The 17,576-nt window shown below is 38.5% G+C and overlaps 1 protein-coding gene across 15 annotated transcripts in view; it reads right to left on the bottom strand.

The window, feature by feature from the left end:
• ppip5k1b (diphosphoinositol pentakisphosphate kinase 1b) overlaps positions 1-6,000 on the bottom strand; it is a 59,065-nt gene extending 53,065 nt beyond the window's left edge. For 13 of the 15 annotated variants that reach the window (XM_039809191.1, XM_039809199.1, XM_039809200.1 and 10 more), the window contains exon 1: positions 5,816-6,000. The gene's annotated coding sequence lies outside the window, so the exon portion shown is untranslated. The remainder of the gene's footprint in view (positions 1-5,815) is intronic. The other 2 variants (XM_039809201.1, XM_039809204.1) reach the window with 1 other exon arrangement.
• Between the last annotated feature and the right edge of the window lie 11,576 nt (positions 6,001-17,576).

Raw genomic sequence — 17,576 nt, 5'->3', positions numbered from 1 at the left:
TCCACTGATATTCCACATGAAGCTCAGTTTGCTTATTATGAGGAGTATAAGTATATTACGTAGAATAAGTCTGAAAATAACTCTCATAACATCAGGGTAAGATAGAGTTTAAATGTGTTAATTCAGGGTTTTTCTTCACTTTTGACCATTTATCAAACTCTGTCTCTTACAAGTCGCTCAACTTTATGGAAGTCCTATTACTAAATCGCTGAAGTGTCTCTTTAAATGAGACTATGCAACTCTTGAAGATGCAAATAACACATTTAAAATGTTGAATTCATAATCAATAAAATGTTTCTCAAATCAATACACAGAGAACTTGCTACAGCCTTGGCTAGTAGTTGCTTTAGGTAGCTAAGCAAACTTTAGATAGGCCTACATGTTGGTAGTAAAACTGACATTACTGAGATAGTTTGCTGACTTTATGACTCTTTTTCTACTTGTTCTACATATTCTGTGTTTGAGCATTTACCATGATGTCTAACTATGACTTGCGGTAAAAGTGGTCGCAAAAGTTTTTAGCAAAAGTCACATAGTCCTGCTTTAAACAACATTAAACACAAATGCATTTAGAAAAATATATCCTAGAAAAACATAAAGGTCACCCTAAAACTATTGCTTTGTTATCAGTTATGACACACGGGTGTTGTATTCAAAGAATTTCAAACAATTCTTTCTACTTTCATCATAACAGAGCTGCAATGTTGTAGTTCCTTTTACTAGAACAAAACGGAAAAGGAATACAAAAAGGAGGTAGACAGAGCAACCAGACAAAAACATCATATGACAATGTGTCCCCTCTGCCAGTTAAATTGTTCCCCTGAAGAAAAAAAGAAAATCCTGTATCACCCACGAATAAATTAGGAGGCTGATTAGAAATGTCCCCAGCGGTCAGCTGCAGGCCCTCGTCCACGCATGAGTCACCTCAGTCATCACTGCAGGGCTGGAGATAAACAACACGGCTCCAATAAAAGGCTTTTAACCTTCGAGACTGTCTGCCACAGGGAGGCTGTGACATGTTTATTACCGGTGAGGGAGGAGATGGTCATTAGCTCCAATTCGCTATCACTTCTCTGATAAGATGGCAAATGAGGAACATCACGATTTACGACACACCGTGCAAATGGAAACAGTTTGCCTGTTAATTACGGGCTCATATTTTGTGGATTGATCTAATAACTGTAGATCACTTCTAGGTAAGAAAAAGGATGCGTTTGTGATTGGGACATTTATTGTGAGAGGTGAAGTATTTTGCTTAGCCCAGTAACACTACTTTTCTATCAGGGTCAGTACGATGCTGATCAAGTGAACAGCTTGTTATCTGAAGAGAGTTCAAGACTTAATCATTAACAAAACTGTTAATTATTATATTCAATAAAATTCAACTCACTGCTCAAGTGTACAAAGTTATCGAGGCTGGACGCTTACATCAGCCCTGAAACACTATCACCCCCAGGGTCAGAAAACATGCTGGTGATGTTATTAGGTGAAACAACCAGAGGAACAGCAGTTACAGATGCTTCTACAAGCTTGTAAATTCATTATGCACCAGGCACTCGAGAAATTAGCTTCGTTTGCGAATACAAACTGCCGTCGTTACTGAAAACAGAGGCCATAATAAGCTTACCGGTATACAGCGGGCCCTGCAAAACAGGCCCATTATTTCAAACTCATCAACGCAAACATTTCTCACTGTCTGAGATGAGTCCTCTGTAGGGTTTGCAAGATGATTTATGGAACGTGGAAAGATGACTTTATTCTCCCGTTTCTAAGCTACTGATGAATAACTTTTGCCAGGTATAGAGCTTTCAGCGTTACAATAAATTAAATTGTAATGGGTCCCTTCGGAGAATATGAGCTTCTGCAGCAGCAGATCATTTAAAGATGCAGCAGCAGCAACAAAACAGATGATAAACAAGATAGATTGGAATATGAACACATATAAAGCAGATGGGCTTCATACTAAACTATGGAACAAACTTTATAGTTTTAACATCATTACATGATACATACAATTTATGAATGAGAGGTTAGAAGAAAAGTAAAGATCATTGCAGTAAACAATATCACCGAAAAAACAGCAGGACCTTAAGAGTTTGTATGCACTGATCATATAACATTACATTCATTTGGCAGTTGCTTTTGTCCAAAGTGAGTTAGGCTTGGGCTGGAGTAAACATTTTCAAAATGGTTTGATGTTAAGCCAAACACCGGACCGGACTGGTGTACCGAATTTTACCACTATTGAGAAGTAGTTAAACTAGTTAACGCAGCTAACACTACTGCCCAACCATATGCCCAGCACTGCTTGCAAAACACGTTGGATTTAGTGCTGTGATGTCGTGGGGCCAGGCTGCTAATGTAGGCTACTTTTTACTTTGCCAGAAGGCGTCAAGTGACAAATGGCAGTTCAACAGGTTTGCATATACAGTCTAAGGTATGCATACAATTAAACCAGACAGGTTATGCTGGAAATCGACCCAACAACACTAATATTAACCAGAGACCATTTTTTCATGGTTTCTTCCATTGCTTCCATACATTGTTCTGCCACGTTTAATGGTGTCCTTGTTGAGGTTGCATGCATTACATTTTTTTCTACCGTCTTGCAAAAGTCTTCTCAAACTGTCTCAATGTTTTGAGTTTTGAGTCTTAAAATATATGAAAAAATAAATATTATTACTATAGTCTTTCTTATCTTGTCTCACATCAGGAGGAACTGTGCCTTTTGCTAGATCATCTCTGGTTAGTTATAAAAGCCGAGCTCCTCCGCCTACATGCAGTTTTTTGTCAGGTCGACGGTCCAGTGAGTGAGTCAGAGATAGCAGCACGAAAGGTAGAGTATGGCGAGTGGTTGCGACCCTCTTTAAGATCGCAAGTTTTGGGAAAACTAAGGAGACTGTATGGCTGCAGTCTGGGGCCTCCCGTGTCATGTCCTCTCGTCTCATGCCGTCCCCGCCTCGAAAACTTCGGTCTGCAGGTCAGTTCCAGTAGTAGGCTACAGGCGAGAGAGTGGTGGATAAGACGAGGACTGTGTGACATCACATGTGTGATGTGAGTGGAAATACATCTGACATTCTAACGCATATGGAACGAGACAAAAAAACTGTCAACTTCTCCTCCCTACAGTGCTTAACCAGCCTTTAGATACAAACAATTAAAGTTAAATTAAAGGGAAAAAGAGCTTGGATGTTAAACAAGAGCTTATTCATTATTTGTTAAAAAAAAAAGCAAATACAGGCTACTCTTTTTGCACTTGCTTGGTTTATTTACTTTAAGTTTTTATTTTTGTATTCCTCCTGAAAGTGACTTTATTTTGTGGTTGGATTGATACCCTACATGTGGCTTCAGGTTGCACTAAACATTTATTTTACTTGAACAGTGCAGAGTTAAACAATTTTAATAAATAGAGATTTGAAATAGGGCAGTGCGATAGGGAGAATATCAGATATCACGATTAGGGTTGGGCATCGAGGACCGATTCCTACTCGGAATCGTTTCAAAAATTACGATTCCATCGGAATCGTTTGTTTATTGGAATCGTTTGGAGGATTTGGTCGCAAATCGAATCATGGGTTCCAAATTTAACATGCGCAAGTTTTGGTTTCCGTAGCGGCCAGGTGCTTGTTGTGTTGCAGCCATGGAGCACAGTAAGCAGTGCTCTAGTGTGGCATTATTTTACGTTGGAAAAAGCCCTATAAAACTGCAACCCACCTTTCAATCAAAATAAAACTTTCCTCTTTTTTATGAAATAAGCATGTGACCCGTTTCAACTCCACCCCTCAAAGAATCGGAATTGAAAATCGATAAGAACCGGAATCGAAAGGAAGAATCGGAATTGGAATTAGAATCGTTAATATCCAAACGAAGCCCAACCCTAATCACGATATTCTTGACCAAATACCTCAATATTGATATTGCGGCGATATTCTAGGGTTGACAATTGGTGCTTTAAAAAGGAACACCCCGACTTATTGGGAATTTAGCTTATTCACCGTAACCCCCAGAGTTAGACAAGTCGATACATATCCTTCTCATCTCCGTGCGTGCTGTAACGCTGTCTGACGGCTCCAGCGGCATCAGGCCAGCACATAACATCCTACTGCTCCGAATAAGTGACAAAATAACGCCAACATGTTCCTATTTACATGTTGTGATTTTAGAAGACGGCTATGTCTCATGTTAAATTGTTTTTTGTACACGCTGTGACTCTACAAATCACAACATGTAAATAGGAACATGTTGGAGTTATTTTGTCACTTTTGTCACATTTCGGAGCAGTAGGATTACTGGAACCATTCCCCTGCATTTTCTGTGATGGGCTGCTGCCGCCAGGGCCGTCAGACAGTTTTACAGCACGCACGGAGATGAGAAGGGTATGTATTGACTTGTCTAACTCTGGGGGTTACAGTGAATAAGCTAAATTCCCAATAAGTCGGCGTGTTCCTTTAACAAAATATCTTCACACTTAGATTTTAGATAAATAATCATCAGTAATGTGGACATAATGTCTAAGTGGGGAAAAGGCAAATAATAGAACAGCTAGAAAAGTCTGGTAAGTTCAGAAAAGTACATCACTTTACTGTAACGCAGCCTTTAAAACCAGGAAAAGACAACACTTATGTCATATCACGATATCCAAAATCTAAGACGATATCTAGTCTCATATTACGATAGATATAATATCTATATATTGCCCAGCCCTAATTTGAACCTTATTGAAATTTGTTTTGTGTAAATTGTTAATAATTAATTAATAATAATAATAATTAATAATTGAGCAATGGGAAAATAATCGCTAATTGAAAAATTAATCGTTAGATTAGTCGACTAATCGAAAAAATAATCGCTAGATTAATCGTTTAAAAAAAATTATCGTTTGGGACAGCCTTGATTGTGATACTGTACTACTCTACTTGTTTACACTAATTGCCCCCTGTGTCATACAGTGTTTTGAATTGAATTAATTTACAAATAGAAACTATTAGAGCAGAAACGATTAGTCCATCAATCAATTAATGATCAACAAAGTTGCAGAACTTATTTTTAAAGGCAAAATGCCAAACATGTATATGTTCAGGTTTCTCACTTGTTAAGATTATAGGTAGCACTTTATAATAACCATCATTAAAACAAGGTAGTGGATAGTTGTTATAAAGTGTAACCGGATTACCTGTATTTGTTAGTCAAAGTGTATGTAACTTTTGGTGGGACAAAACAAGCAATTTTACCCTTGGGATTTGGGGTATTATGTTGGGCACTTGTCACTACTTTCTGAAGGTTTATAAGACCCAACAATAATGTTAGTTCCCGCCCAGTACACATAATGCCACCCTCAGCAACCACACACACACACACACACACACACACACACACACACACACACACACACACACACACACACACACACACACACACACACACACACAGAGTTTGATAGTTAGGTCTTTAATCAAACTGATGATATATTCCCTGCTCTCTCTCTCTTGGTGGTTAATACATTAACGTTATGTGTACCACACATTACAGGTGTCCAACAGCCTGTCTCAAACCACAACATGTAGTTGTAGTAAAACACGACTCCTTTTGGAGGAATAAACCGAAACAAAATATAATATAATTGAATGCGTCGACCTGCCCAATACACAGCACTCCTGTTACATACACGTTTAAAAACGCGCCTGCATTTATCCACTTCCACCGACACAACAGCAAAAATCCAACTTTTCGCTATCACAGGACTCAAAGCTACGCCGTAAAGCATTGTCCCTTATTAGAAATTCTTTGGCATAGTGTTGAAAACAACAGGACTTACCGGCGAAGAAACAACTGGAATTCAGTCAGCTGTTCACTTCCTTATTTCCCCTGACTGAAGGGAAGCTGCAGCCGCCTGAGTTTAGTTTTCTACTCTCAGTAAAGTTGTGAGGCAACTACAGGCTAAGTTCACGCCCGGTCATTGCTGCTGCTGCTGCTGCTGCTGCTGCTAGGCTGCTAGCCATAGCTGCTAGCCAAAGTGCTAGCTTCCTTCCTTTTCTTTTTCTTCACCTTTTTTCTTTTTTCTTTTTTTTTAAACATATAGTTTAGTTTCTTTAAAGACGCGTCATCACTGCCATCTACCGGTCAAAGTGTTGAATTGCAGTACTGCACGCTTCAAGGGCATGAAGGAAGTTGAGATCAAAACTGTGAAATAAACAGTGGCGGAAGAAATATTCAGATCCTATATTTAACCCTCATGCCCTCCTTAAAAAAACTTACTCTCGACACCTTCGAGGCAAAAATGTCCACGCACACAAAAACTGTTATTAAATCATCATATATCAATATTTTTTTCTGCTTTTTTTTCATAAATCACTTAAACAACTTCTAACCTAATCAAAACTACCAAACATTCAATCATTTTCAGGATTTTAACCCTTTAAATGCCAGTTTATGTATTTGAAGTATTTCATTTTTTATTACAAAAAACACAAAAAAATATTTTTTTTCCATATAATGAATAATATCTAGATGGGGCTTTGGTGGTGATTAGAGGCTTGGATATGTCAAAGATAAGCAACAAAATTAATTTGATTGCATTAGTATTTTTTACATAGTTCCAGATACTCCCTTTGGACACCTTCGAGGCAAAAATGTACATGTCCAAAAAACTGTTATTAAATCATCATATATCAATATCTTTTTCTGCTTTTTTTTCATAAATCACTTAAACAACTTGTAAATTGCTCAAAACTACCACAAATTTAATAATTTTCTGGATTTTAACCCTTTAAATGCCAGTTTTAAATCTTTGAAGTAACAATTATTTATGAAAAACCCAACAAAACATTAATTATTTTCCATAAAATAAATCATAGGGGAATGGGGCTTTGGTGGGGATTAGAGGCTTGGATATGTCAAAGATAAGCAACAAAACTGATTTGATTGCATTAGTATTTTTTATGTAATTCCAGATACTCCCTTTGGACACCTTCGAGGCAAAAATGGCCCCATTGACTTCCATTATAACCACATGTTTTGATCTCACTGCCTTTACAGTATAAAACTATGCATTCTGTAATGTCAGCATTTCATTTGGAAGGAAAACTAGTCATATTTGACATTTTACAGTATTTCACCAGATTCAACCATTTTGCCCTTGTAGGCCCGATGGAAATTATAGTTATATTATGGAGCTGTGTGTGTGTGTGTGTGTGTGTGTGTGTGTGTGTGTGTTTTGTGTGTTTGTGTTTGTGTTTGTGTGTGTGGGTGTATGTGTGTGTGTGTGTGTGTGTGTGTGTGTGTGTGTGTGTGTGTGTGTGTATATGTGTATGTGTGTGTGTGAGAGTTTGCGTAAACCTGTAAGCAAGCAATGATCACTTTATTGCTGAAAAAAGGCATCTTTTGAAGGATGCATTTCATGTGTCTTTGAAGACGTGCTTGAATAAAAACATTGTCTCCTGCATTTGCTGTAAACTGGCGCTTATCATTTCAAATGGTTTGTGGGACATGGTGGCCCTGAAGACTGGTCTCCCACTACGGACAACTCACGGTTCTCGGGGTGGATTCCCCTTTGGACCAGTACACACCTGCCAAGTGTGAAGTCCCATGTATGTTAAAATCTCTTGAGCATCCACATCACTCCATCCTGAGATTGAACACCTCCCGTGTAGGTTTGTCATTTCCTGAATCAGCTGGATCAAGTCAAGAGTGAAGAAAAGGTCGAAAGAGGATGCCACATCATGGATTCTTGATATGGCATATGTCGTGGGCTCTGACATCATGCCGGTCGGTGCTTGAATGTTGCGCAGCGTCTCAGTATTAGATGGAGACCAGACTTACCAATTCTTCACTGTCCATTCAATGTTAGGATGGACAGGATCTTCAGTGTCCTCTCCACTTTCAGAGGAAGGTTAGAGGCACTCACAGAGTTGGAGGACACAGTGACCATTTTGTCAGACTCCAGAAACTTGTGTCATCTTCAGATGAGTCCTGCAGTTGGCTGGAAGATAAAGGCTCCTTCTCTTTGCTCCAGGTCTGTCTCCTTCTCTAGAGCCAGGTGCATCAACACACTAATAGTTGTTTCTGTTTACAACTAAAGCAGGAGACAATGTTTTTATTCAAGCACGTCTTCAAAGACACATGAAATGCATCCTTCAAAAGAAGCCCTTTTTTCACCCAGATTTACACAAACTCTCTCTCACACACAGACATGCATGCATGCCACACACACACACACACAAACACACACACACACACGGCTCCATAATATAACTGGCTAAAGTAAGGTGCGCTTTTTTCACCACTAAAATTATCATTGTTTGTTTACAGATTTACACAAACTCTCTTTCACACACAGACATGCATACATGCATGCACACACACACACACACACACACACACACACACACACACACGCATACATACACACACACCACACAAACACACGCACACACACACACACACACACACACCCAACCCACACACACACACACACCCACCCACACACCCACACACACACACAAATATACATACACACACACACACACACACACACACACACACAGACACACATACACACACACATATACACACACACACACACACACACACACACCACAACCGTACGAGACACACAACAAAAACACACACACACACAGCTCCATAATATAACTATAATTTCATGCATCGGCCTACAAGGGCAAAATGGTTGAATCTGGTGAAATACTGTAAAAATGTCAAATATGACTAGTTTTGTTCCAAATGAAATGCTGACATTACAGAATGCATAGTTTTATACTGTAAAGGCAGTGAGATCAAAACATGTGGTTATAATGGAAGTCAATGGGGCCATTTTTGCCTCGAAGGTGTCCAGAGGGAGTATCTGGAACTACATAAAAAATACTAATGCAATCAAATCAGTTTTGTTGCTTATCTTTGACATATCCAAGCCTCTAATCACCACCAAAGCCCCATCTACATATTATTCATTATATGGGAAAAAATCATTTTTGTGTTTTTTTTTATAAAAATGACATACTTCAAATACATAAACTGGCATTTAAAGGGTTAAAATCCTGAAAATGATTGAATGTTTGGTGGTTTTGATTAGGTAAGAAGTTGTTTAAGTGATTCATGAAAAAAGCAGAAAAAATATTGATATATGATGATTTAATAACAGTTTTTGTGTGCGTGGACATTTTTGCCTCGAAGGTGCCCAGAGGGTACAAAATGAATCATTTAAGTATAAAAGACATGTAAGAGTAAAAAACACTGGATTTAAAAAATTTGACTGAAAAGAAGGATTCCTACAAAATTTCATGCCATAAGAAGTAACACAGCAAAAATGATCACGAAATGAAAAAGAAAACTTGAGAAAAATGTACAAAAATGACCAAAGAGGGCATGAGGGTTAAGTAAAAGTATCAATACAACAGTGTGCAAATACTATTATTTATGCTATATTTTACCATAATATATTACGTTATACTGCTGTACTATACTTCATGTTATTCTATAATATTATTATGATTGTTATAAAATAATAAAGGCTCATCTGTTCTTATCCTTTTACAAGTAAAAGTATTGCATTCAAATTCCTACTTAAGTAAAAGTACATCAGCAAAATGTTTCAAAAGTAAAAGTACTCATTTCTCAATTCTTTGTTACTCTTTGAGTCTCGAACAATTCGTCAACATCTGAAACAAGGAGCCACACAACTACAAACAACTTTTCTGTAAATAGTCAGAAGAGAACCACTGACTTAATCTTCAACGATGTGTAGACATTTTTAAGCTCATAAAATGTTTTTTAATGTAAAATCTTCAACTGAAAAGTAACTTAGAACTCCAGCTGTCCAATAAATTAGTAATAAAAAAGTAAAAAGTACAATATTTATATTAATGAAATGTAGTGGAGAAGTATTAAGTAGCAGAAAATGGAAATAAGTAAAGTACAGTACAAGTATACCTCAAAAATTAACTTAAGTACAGTATTTACTGTAGGCCTAAACAGTCATGACATAAAATACCAGGTATACAGAAAAGAGCAAAAATGCATCGCTGCATATTAAATGTTGTATACGTTCACTTGGCCTGGATGTATTGTGAGCTAAACCGGGTAATGTTATCACTGTCACTGTGTCACGAGCCAAAGCATTAAGAGTTTGTTGTAACAACCAGACAGACTTTTTTAATTAGGTGAAGTTATTCATCACACCCTGCAGCCACACACAGGAACCACACACAGTCAGCAGAGGCATGAAACAAGCCTTACATAAATGTCCATAATCCCACAGTTCCCTTTGCTTCCCATTGAGCCATTCCCAGCATCAGACCGGTGCTGGTCGCTGCCAGACAGCCCGGTGTGGCTGATGTGAGTCGGGCAACCTGTCAAGAAAATGTGGAGCAGCTCTCTATCCCATCATGCAGCAGGACATGAGAAGTCAGTCTGTGCTGCAGGCATAAGGAAGTAGTGTTCACTAAAAAAAAAAAAAACGTAACCACCTCTCCCTCCCTCTCCTCATCTTCTTTCTCTCGCCACCTATCTAACATCCAAAAATTTCTTTTTTAAACACTTGAAATTATGTAATGTATAAAAAAGCTCTCTGAAGCGCCCTGTCTCTGATTCAATAGGCACACTATCATTGATGGCCATCTTGGATTTTAACAATCAAGTCCTTGTCCACTTTAAGTGACATTCAGCTTACGATGAGACAGAAACAGAGAGGAAACAGAGGTGAAAAGGTCTGTTTAAAGTGTGCAGCTCTGTAACATTAGACTTATTGTATAAAAGTGTCAACATGGACACCTATAGAGAAGAGCTGGTTAAAATGTGTGCGTTGGGACCAAATTTAGCTCCATGCCCATAAAAATGGTTAAAAAAACAGGAAACTTCCCTTGATTCCATGGATAAAGAGTGTGCACAGTCACCAATGAGGGATAATGAGGTGAACGGGTTCAGTAAGTGTCTCTTTGTGTTACTTTCTCTTGTTTCTTTCTTCCTCTAGCTGTCTTCCTCATTTCTCTCTCTCTCTCCCACAGATTTCCTTAAAAAGGGGAAGATATTATTATGACTCATTAACTCTGCTACATTTAATAAAAATGGATTGATCTTTATACAAAACTGCACTTACATTTCTCACTTTAGGCCTTGAGGGCAGTGGATTACATTTAATTAATTTGAAGCTTAAAATAGCTGCAGTTTGGCCTTGGTCACATTGGCCTTATTAGCAAAAAGTAATAAAATTTTACTAACAAAAATGCAAACAAAACAGCATGCTGGAACAGCAACTTCATTTTAGAAATATGATAAGCACTGGTGGAACGTAGATAAGTATTGTGCATTTATCCTACTGTATGTCTTTCTCATCTTTATCAAGTTTTCTTTTTCTTATGCTGCAAAGTCTGACAATACTAATGTCTCTTTACTAGGTCTCAATAACTGGTGGTTAAATCCTCTTTTGTGCCTTCTGGCTGAAATGAGAATTAAACTTTTGAGTCTTTTTTTTTAAAAACATTTCCTCTTCAAGTTGAAAAACATGTGGGTCAAGCACATTAAATGGAGGGTGGTATATTTTCTGTAGTCCTTTGTGTGCTGTGTAAGTCATCAGTTTGTCTGTCTTTGCATCAGTGTCACTGATTCCTGCACACATGACTACACATGACTACAGCATCCTAATGCCAGTTGAATAATTTCCTACAAAGTGATAAAACATCAACAGCCTGTTAAAATAAATCACAGAATGATGATACTCATCTTATCAAGACTTGTTCACCAGAGGTATCAGTGTGGCTCATACATCCACACATATACACATGTATATATAGTGTGTGAGCCCTGACAGCCATAAAGAAGAGACTATTCAGTATTCACCTCTATAGAGAGGCTGTCAAGAAAAAATGAAACCCTCTAACTTGATAGACTGCCAGAGGCTGTGTCAACACACACACACACACACACACACACACACACACACACACACACACACACACACACACACACACACACACACACACACACACAAAAAAAGCCCTTTCCCTAGTGCATAGAAGACAGACATGCCCTGCCAGGACTGGTTGAAAGAAGGCCTTATGACAGCGACACACACACACACACACACCACACACACACACACACACACACACACACACACACACACACACACACACACACACACACACACACACACACACACACACACACACGACAAGCAGCCTTCATATTAACAACTTGTGTACCAACCCTCCTGTGTAGAAATAAAGGAAACACTTTACACCAGAAAATGACTACACATGCATTTGGTGACTGCAGGATTACAACAGCATAATATGATAATATATGGTATGATCTCATTTTAATTCCAGACTAATGCATGTACAGAATACCTCAACTCTTGGTGCCCTCTATTGGTCAAGGAAAGAAGTTGCAGGATTCATTACAACTAATGTCCTTGTTGTATTCTTACAGAATGCAAACATTAGTGAAAATGTATGCCAACCTTTCTTTTGTAATTTTTTATTCAGTGATTTGGAGCCGTGTTTCAACATGACAATACACACATTTTACTTAGCGTAAATCCCAAATCTGACAAATTACTGTAAATGAAATATCTGAGTAAAATCAGCTGAAAAAAAGAGGTCATTGAAAGATGTTATGTTTTATTTGGATACTCACTCACTAGAATTTGCTTTTTTTTTGGAGAGTTTGGAACAATGCTTTCCCAACCAATCTACTTTATGTTGGACCTGTTAGAAGCTCTGTTGGAGTGAGGTTTTAAGTGTAACATCAATATGGAGAATTGCTCAGTGTTGGCAGGTTTGTCCTTCCTATTTCATTTTTAGCCACAGAGGTGAACTGATTCTTGTGTTTTGAATGAGCAGCTTCATTCTCTGTGCATTTTTAGAAATAAGTAAATATATACTAACATGTAATCTAGCACAGAACAGTGTGAGGACAGTATGTTTAACATTCAAAAAACTCACAATCACTGTATACAAGCAGCCACAAAATGCTAAACTGAGAGTGTCTATTTCAGTCGTCACATTTTAAAACACAGGAAGGAATTTTCTGGCACCTTCAGGATGTTAATGATGTTGCTGAGACACTGTTTTTTTTTGTCTATTTCATTGTCAAACCTGTCTACCTGCCTCTCTTCTTGTCTGATATTTCTCAAATGTATCTATTGATCTATCTGTCTGTCTGTTTTTTGGCTGTGTGTGTACTGAGTGTGTGTGTGTGTGTGTGTGTGTGTGTGTGTTTATACTCACCCAGGTACAGGTGGTATACATTACAGTGGTATAATTATATCAATAGTTTCTAAATCTGTATATGTATCTGTAAAACTTTCCTGACTACCATATGTATGGATTCTGTCAGGTTTTCTCTGAGAATGTATGTGCATATCATATAAGAGATAATTTCTAAATAAACACAGTGGTGCTGTTAGCTAAATGCACATCTTAGTTGTTGTTTTTTTTAAATCACAAATGTGAACCTCATGGTGGCACTAGAGGAAATGCCAGAAGATCATCTAATGCTTCATTTCTATCCGCAAAAAAACCAAATGGGAGTTGAGTCAAGTCAAACCATGCAGTGAAAACATAGACTGTTAATATGAATGGACAACGCATACGGTTCGGTGAAGTGCTGCAAATGAGGAAGTGCCTTAAACCTGCATTCTATCTGAATTCCAGCAGGGGGCGACACGTGCGGTTGCGAAAGGTCGGTTTCTGTAGAAGTCTATGAGAAAGTGACCCACTTCTCACTTGATTTATTACCTCAGTAAACATTTTCATAAAGAGTTTATGGTCTCAATTGTTAGTTTTAAGTCTTCTGCAACACAGAATGATCTCTGCAGGGTAAATCCAGACAGCTAGCTAGACTATCTGTTGAATCTGAGATTTCTGTTACACGACTAAAACAACCTTGGAACGTACACACGTTCCACCAAAACAAGTTCCTTCCTGAGGCTATTTTGCAGAGGTACCGTGGCTCCGTTCGGCGCTTAGCACCACCCAAGACGATTGTGATTTGTTTAAAGAAATGCCAATGAACCAGAGCACGTTTATCTCCCATCCCGGATTGCTATGTGAACTAGCCAGACGCTCCTCCGCAGCGCTGTGGAGGACGGTCTGGCAATGTGAGACTTTGGCAAATCATACATAGTAGCAGTAATAGCTGTCAGGACGGATCACTAAAACATCAAAATATCGACCTTCTGGTGGCGTGAGAGGAAAAGTCAGTGAGTCACCAAGGTCTGTAGGATTTATCCTCTGGGAACCATGAATGTCTGTACCAAATTTTATCTTAATGCAGCCAATTATTGTTCAGGTATTTCAGTCTGGACCAAAGTGGTGGAATGACAGACAGACATCGCATGCTATAATTTTGTGCTGTTAATGTGACCTACTGTAAGAGAAAAGTCAATTCCACAACAATAATTTCTCATCACTATATGTTTATCTATGCATACCGTCCATACAAGTGTGTGTGTGATGTCTTGGTGTGTGAGTGGGTGGGTGTATGGTGTGTGTGAACAGAAAGTGCATCAACCCATCAACCGAAACAGAAGCCTCAGCACTTTTCGTGAGCTTGAAATTTGTCACCCTCAAGAAAAAGCCTCAGTCTGGTTCCAGTTGATCCCATCCGACTACCTGTGTCAGCAATATTCCAGCTTGTTTCCAACGTGCGGCTGCCCATAGTTGGATCATTTGAGGCAGAGCAGAGAGGAGACACAAGCGTCTCTGTGTTGACCCTTCTCGTTCACTCTGAGAGGTCTTTCAGGTGGACTCTGCTTCTAGTTGTAAGTCAAGTCTGCACTCACGGAGACTGCAAATGTGCTGAAATCAGTCACTAAAAATGATGGTTTGGGTGTGTCGACAAAGGCACACAGATAAACACACACACTTAAATACAGAAAAAACAATTTTTAACTCAACTTACCTTATAAAACAAACTAACCCAAATTCTTCATTTTCTTGAGAACAAAAGGGTCATTCATGGTCGAACTAGGATGCTATATTGTATAAACTGGTGTGGGGAGCAACACAGCCATTTGCTATTAAATATTATTGATTTTATGAGTCAGCCTAACACCACAGCCATACACTCAATTTCTTTACGACCCAGACTGTGAAAACAGATTACCTATCTGTTTCTAGAGAATCATTGTGCGCCTTAATATATGGTTGGCCTAACACATAAAGCCAATACACTCAACACTTTTAACAACCTCAGTGCAATTTCAGGCTGATGACACTATTTATACTGGCGTTTTTTTTCCTGCTGCCACGGACAAAGTGCTTCAGTTCTTCAAGCTCCCAAAGACAGAAATACTTTAAGCCTCTTGTTCTGACTTTGAGTGACAGTAGTAGGATATCAAACGCCAAACTGGAGGAAAACTTTACCCTTAGTCATGTGTTTCTAAATAACTCAACAGTTGAGTATTATGATATCCATTTGAATATTTCCTAACATTTGTACCAATGTAGCAAATTAAAGCCCTTGCCCATGACAAGAAACTTAAACTTACAAGACTAAAAGATCCCAGAGGTTATAATGTTGCTTACACAATACAGAAGTGTTGCTATACAGCCTTACCAGTGAGTAACAATCTCCAAGATTTTCATTTAAATAAATGTCTGTAAAGTCACTATCTATCGCTCTATGGCCCACTGATGAAAGCCCTTGCATTTGCAGTATTGCGAACTATTTGTCTGTGGCATGGATGTAGGCTATTAGGTCTGTGGCGACATTCCCGGGAAAAATCACAAGGGGGGCGCACAGTTAGTGACACATTTTTCCATCACCCAGCAGTAGTTAGGACTCATTTACACTTTATTTCACGCGATTAACCTGTCGCAGACAAATTTCCAATATCGGAATGAAATCATGAGAGTCTTGCTAGAGTTGGGGCACACTCCAGTCTTCTCAACCGTTTGGTGTAAGGTGGTCATAAAACTCGGTCCGAGCTGCCATAAGTCAGTTTTTTTCCCGTCTTGACGTTCCGACAAAATCAAACATGTTTGATATTTTCATAGGTTTTAAAGCAACACTATGTAACTTTTAGCGCGAGCTGTAGTTCCAATGAGACAACCTGTAGGGGACCGAAGCGGGAAAAGTTACATAGTGTTGCTTTAAGTATTTGCAAAATCTAATAGTCTATGAATAAAAACCCAGTGAAATTATGACAGATTGTCTTTAGATGTGAGATGGTGTCAGACTTTAGTCTTTTCAAAGTCTTTTCAGAGTCTTCTAGTATATGGTAGGCATAATTTGTGTGTAAAGCACCTACTGTTTTTTCCGGTCTCTGTTAGTGTGAGTAAATGGTTACTCCAACAAAAAAAAGAGTGACGGACTGACTGAAGATAGACAGAAGGATGAAACTTCAAAAACAAGTGAAAGTGAGATCCAAAAAAACACACCTGCAATTACTGCTTATCGCCATAGGTGCCCCCAAAAAGAACGAAACGGACATCTTCGAGATTGTAACTTTAGGTTTGTCCCGACACTGTGGATCTTAAACCGTAAAAGAATATTACTGTTATTATGTTACTGGGATCATTGCAACCAAAATGACTCATCCTCTGAAGACATTCAGCAATGTGCCCATTAGATTTTGATATTTCTTGTTCCCTGTTGTTTGTGCTGGAGGAAATATGAGGGGCTCAGTGTTTTCACTTTATGTTCAGTGAGATGATGTCCCACTTGTGACTCCACCTAAAAACAGAAATGTATGACAATCTATACTGTGTTCGGAGAGACAGTGACAGTTTAGCTATAGCCTACATCAAAACCCTGGTTTAACATTTTCAGCTTTGGACGAAATTACCTAAAATTGTCTAACTAGAAAGGTAAAAGCAACGGGACTGGAAATTTATATTACATTGTTGGCATTTATACTTTAGTCATAATCTAATTTCCGTAATCTTAACAGATGACTCAGTATGTGGATGACGATGAATAACTTTCCCTATTTCAGAGAAATGTGACACAGAATTTCTAAAGTGTATACAGTGGAAAACATAGCTATGGTCTCGTTTCTTTATCTGACATTTAATTTTTCTTTCATGGGCTACGGAGCAACTGCAGGGTTTAGCTCACCAACAGTCTTAGCTGTCTTTACCTTAAGAGAGACAAACGCACAATCAAAAATCCAAACAGTCTGAGATCACAGCAATAAGTGAGTTACTTTGTGGTTATTAGGGGGATTTCTAAAATCTACAATGTATAACACATTTTGGGGGTTATTTGGCCTTAAGATTATGGATGCTTTCTTGTGACTCGAAGAGCGCCATTTGGAATCCCCACACCTCCTGGCTTGGACAGTGGGAAACTCTTCTTCCTCTTCAGCATCTCCTGTTGAAGTTTGCTTAACAGCTTTCCAGTGAAGCTTCTCAGCTGCCAACATTAGAAATTTGTGGTTGTACAGGCCATATAACTATGAATGTGCATGAAAATTAAAACGAGCAAGTGTCACCGGGCAAACTTTCCCTGTATAAAAAAAGCCATAAAATATGATATAAAACATAGATATATGAAGGTGGTGTGGTATAAAAATGTTCTGGTGCCTGACTTTCTGTGCTGCTCTTTTAGATATG

Source organism: Perca fluviatilis, chromosome 8 (genome assembly GCF_010015445.1).
Source record: "Perca fluviatilis chromosome 8, GENO_Pfluv_1.0, whole genome shotgun sequence".
In the NCBI taxonomy this organism is placed as follows: Eukaryota; Metazoa; Chordata; class Actinopteri; order Perciformes; family Percidae; genus Perca; species Perca fluviatilis.
Note: the sequence above shows the minus strand (reverse complement) of the source record. Positions and strands in the feature narration are given on the sequence as shown.